Source organism: Ostrinia nubilalis, unplaced genomic scaffold (genome assembly GCF_963855985.1).
Source record: "Ostrinia nubilalis unplaced genomic scaffold, ilOstNubi1.1 SCAFFOLD_45, whole genome shotgun sequence".
Taxonomy (NCBI): Eukaryota; Metazoa; Arthropoda; class Insecta; order Lepidoptera; family Crambidae; genus Ostrinia; species Ostrinia nubilalis.
In genome coordinates, this window is record NW_026973578.1 from 12,501 (window position 1) to 17,500 (window position 5,000).

Below are 5,000 nucleotides of genomic sequence, written 5' to 3' on the forward strand. Positions count from 1 at the left end.
CTCCGCAAACGTGTCAGTATCACCGCGGATGCGGTGCACCGACAGCGCGGCGCACAAATGCAACTACGAGCTTTTTAACCGCAACAATTTTAGTATACGCTATTGGAGCTGGAATTACCGCGGCTGCTGGCACCAGACTTGCCCTCCAATTGTTCCTCGTTAAAATATTTAAAGTGTACTCATTCCGATTACGAGGCCTCGTAAGAGTCCCGTATCGTTATTTTTCGTCACTACCTCCCCGTGCCGGGAGTGGGTAATTTGCGCGCCTGCTGCCTTCCTTGGATGTGGTAGCCGTTTCTCAGGCTCCCTCTCCGGAATCGAACCCTGATTCCCCGTTACCCGTGACAACCATGGTAGTCGCAGAAACTACCATCGAAAGTTGATAAGGCAGACATTTGAAAGATGCGTCGCCGGTGCTGGACCGTGCGATCGGCAAAAGTTATCCAGATTCATCAAAATTAACGACTTCGAACGCGAGGCCCTCCGTCGATTGGTTTTGATCTAATAAAAGCACTCGTCCCATCACTGGTCAGAGTTCTGATTGCATGTATTAGCTCTAGAATTACCACAGTTATCCAAGTAACTGAGTAAGATCTAAGGAACCAAAACTGATATATTGAGCCATTCGCGGTATCGCCCTAATACGGCTTGCACTGAGACATGCATGGCTTAATCTTTGAGACAAGCATATAACTACTGGCAGGATCAACCAGGGAGCTTGCACATATTATACATATGATAGCTCTCGTTAAAGAATATTAACGAAGAGTGTGTTTTTGGTGTCTATAGCCCAATTCGACGTTTGACCGACCGAACTGGGCTTGACTACTGTGTACACTGTTCGCAGTTACAACGTGTGTCGTGAGGCGAGTCTTTGCAACACTCTATAAATTAATATAGAATGCTAAAAAAACACACCCACATAGCGCTCACAGAGGCGCCCACACTGAACGTTCGCATAGACATAACATTCATTCATCACATTTTATAATAAAATCTAACAAATTTCGTATCATGAACGATATGTCAGCCCGGTGTTGGAAAAACCACCCTACCTCTCACGATTTGTCGACACCATCACTACAGAGACATACATCGTTGAAATGTTTGCGTGTTGTGAGTGTGTGCTATAGAATACATAAAAATATACACATATTCGATACGCTGATGTAAACGCTAAAAAGCCATCATCGCCCTTATGTAAGGTTAATGTGGCGGGAAGCGTTACAACGAAGCGTATTAAAAAGTGGCCAGTCGAAGCGCGTATGCAAGCACAGATGACTGCACATAGCGCGGACACATTGCCCGAGTGAGACAGATCTTTATTACGAATTCGATCATACAACCCATCCGTAGATCTACAAAGTTTAACAAGCGTCCAATGAGCCACACTAAGTCCCGTCAATCTCATTGAACATCCGAAACCTCAGACGCCAACAGAGTGTACATACAGAGTGAAAAAGTTAAAGTTTCATCAACTCTTTCACCACTTTGCTTTAAAAAACACAACTTATAAACGCACCGATCCGTCGTACGCAGAGTGTGCGCGCGCGCATCATGTTTATAATACATTTGAGCGTGCGCGCGCGCTCTGCGCACGGCGGTCGCTGTGTTACTGATCTCGCTCGGCCGGTCGCCGCCGACGTTGCGTTTGTCTGTACACTCTCTCGGTTCTCGAGTGGAAGCCGCGAATGGAAAAGAAACATTTTTAACGCTATGCTCGTACGCTGCTGCGCACGCGCAGCTTTAAACGCCAAGTGTAAAAAAAAAAAAAAAAAAATCAAAAAAAAAAAAAAAATTCAAAGTGACACACCCCCTATATGTATAACCAGATAATTAATAATTTAAAAAAAATATATTAAACTATAAAAAGTTAGGTTAGATTAGGTTAGGTTAGATTAGGTTAGGTTAGGTTAGGTTAGGTTAGATTAGATAATCCTTTTTTTTTTTTTTAATTAAAAAGATGATACAGAAAAAAAATAATTGATTGCGATTAAAGTGTTAAAAGCGACACCCCATAAATCACGAAATAGGAAAATTACAAATATTTATAACACATAAATACAATAAAATAATTAATTAAAAAAAAAAAACTTTCGTATTAAGAACAAAAAATATTAAATGATTTTTGTTAATTCGAAATCATTATTATAACAATTCGAAATCACGACTTTTTTAATAAAGAAATTAAGATTTTTAGTTGTATTTGATACATTTTTTCCTATTTCGTGATTTGTTGGAAAAACAAACAAAAAAACTAATTGAGTTGACTGTGGTATGTATATGATAAATATTCAAAACTATTCAAAACTTTAACTAATAAATATATACCATAGTAGGTGTATAAAATTAGGCCTTTTAAAAAGTTAAGTACATAATTAAATTTTGTTAAATACCCAATTATAAATAAACAACAGTTGCACTTAAAATGTTTGAGTGTGTTATGTAATTATGCAATTTTATATTAATATAAATCAAACTAATTTGTAATCCCCGAAATTACTTAAAACTTTTGACGACCTAAAATTATAATTAATAACGTCGTTTTGCACCAAGTTTTTAAGACATTTGTCTAGAATAGACAAAATGTACAACACTATCGGTACCTGAAGTCTGATTAGATTTTTAATTACACGGAATTTTGACATTTTAGAAGTGTTGCCAACATTAAAACATTTCCACTAATAAAAAATGGAGAGCATTTCCACAAATTAAAAAATAAACCTTCAAAGAATTTAAGGTTTCAATTTAAAAATGTACTGATCCTTTTAAAATGCTTATTTGAGTTTTTATTATCATATTTTTGAAGTTACAATAAAATTAAGGACATAATTTTTCTATTACTGGACTCGCTGGCCAATATCCATAGGTTACAAACCTTTTTTTATGTAAATCTTTGTTAGTAAAATCTTCGTTTCATAAAATAGCTAATTTAACAAGATGCCAATTTTATAATCCAAGTTGATTATGATGACGACAATGATAATTGATGATCATCAATATATATTTTCGTTTATGATATTAATATTATTTTTAAACATAATAATTATTATTATGTTGTTTTACTGTGTTAAAAACGCGTTTTTTTTTTCCTATTCAATCTCTAAAATGTACATAATAATTAGTGTACATTGAATTCACAAAACAAACAATAACAATCATACTTGTTAGTTGTACTTGATGTAATTCAGTTTCATATTTTTATTACCTTTTATTGTCAAAAAATTACAGCTGTCAAATTTCGTCGAATTAAAAATCAAGACTGTAGTGGTGATAATATAATTTTATTATTGCAATGATTACTGAAAAGTGTGTTATGTAAGTACCCAAATTATTGCACAGTAAATTATATTATTATTACTATTAGGTATGATTTAAATTCAATTTTGTGTGTAGATTGAGACAAGGACTTAATATTTCCGCGCCCGGGCGACACCTGTCGGGAACCGACCGAACTTCACTGTCCGCTTACGTGGGTGCCATTAGCGCGAGGTGCGCTATTATCCCAATAGATGGCGCTTTAGCAACATTTCTCGGGTAGTGACGTGTAACAGTCGATAGTGAATAAAGAGTTAAATTATGTATAAATTTAATAATAACACAACACACAGAATCATTCATTATTATGCAAGTATACGTATGTAGTGAAAATAAATACCAACAACAGTATAATATATTGCTTATTTACATACAGTAGCATTATTTAATTTTACCGTTAATTTATCAACTGATTATAGACATCGACATTTTTTACATTTTAAAAATATTTATTAATTTGATGATAATAATAATAATAATATTTTTTTTTTTATATTCATAATACTACAAATAAAATAATATCGATACTCGAATCTACAGAATGTTATGCTACATCACTACCCAGGAAATACTGCTAAAGCGCCATCTATTGAAACAATTGCGCACCTCTCGCTAGTGGCAGGCACCCACGTAATTTCTTCACACACGCCAGCGGTTCGATAGGTGTCGCTCGAGTACGAAAAATATTATATTTATTTTCTACACAACGAAATTTTATAAAAATTAGTAATAATTTATATGTTACGGTAAATGTGATAAATGTGAAAATTATGAATAATCGCCGGTTATTATGAATAATTACCTCATGATTTGGTAAATGTGATGATTAATATGAGATCATTTATGTGTGTATATGTTACGGTCAAAGTGATAAATGTGAAAATTATGAATAATCGCCGGTTATTATGAATAATTACCGCATGATTTGGTAAATGTGATTAATATGAGGTCATTTATGTGTGTATAAAACTAAATAGGCGGCTTAGGGGTGGCCCAAGGGCCACCCCCGCCGCACCTTAACCTATTTTTCACTTTAAATCAAAATATTATGTTATAGGTATCATGGAAAAGTAATATTATGCAAGAAACATTCCAAAGTCATTATGCCAAATTATATTAATATATGATATCAAAATGTTCAAAAGTTTGGCTGTACACGAGCACGTACACAAGATGTTGTTCTCTTTTATGAAATTTGTTAGTACTAAGGTAGAATTATTAAATAATCACTGTTAAATGTGATTAATTTATCACTTTTACCGCGACTGTCGGTAATTATTCATAATAACCGGTTATTATTAATAATTTTCAATTTATCACATTAACCGTAACATATAAACTAAATATGGCAAAGTAATGTTATGCAAAAAAACATTCCAAACTCATTTTGCCAAATTATATTTAAATGTGAGGCTGTACATGAGCGCTGTACACGAGCCGGTGTTCTCTCTTTTATGGTATTTGTTAGTATTAAGGTTACATTATGTAATAATCACTGATAAATGTGATTAATTTATCACTTTTACCAAGCCTGGCGGTAATTATTCATAACAACCGGCGATTATTCATAATTTTCAATTTATCACATTAACCGAATTTGAGTAGTGAAATAAATGCATAAATAAATATTTTACTTTTAAATTATCGTTCATTATTTTAATTATTTATTAAATGTAATATAA

At 33.6% G+C, this 5,000-nt stretch overlaps 1 non-coding gene across 1 annotated transcript in view; it reads right to left on the minus strand.

The window, feature by feature from the left end:
* Positions 1–716, minus strand: part of LOC135087456 (small subunit ribosomal RNA) — a 1,903-nt gene extending 1,187 nt beyond the window's left edge. Inside the window, exon 1 of the ribosomal RNA XR_010260837.1 lies at positions 1–716. This exon is cut by the window's left edge and continues 1,187 nt beyond it. This is a non-coding gene — a ribosomal RNA (small subunit ribosomal RNA).
* Between the last annotated feature and the right edge of the window lie 4,284 nt (positions 717–5,000).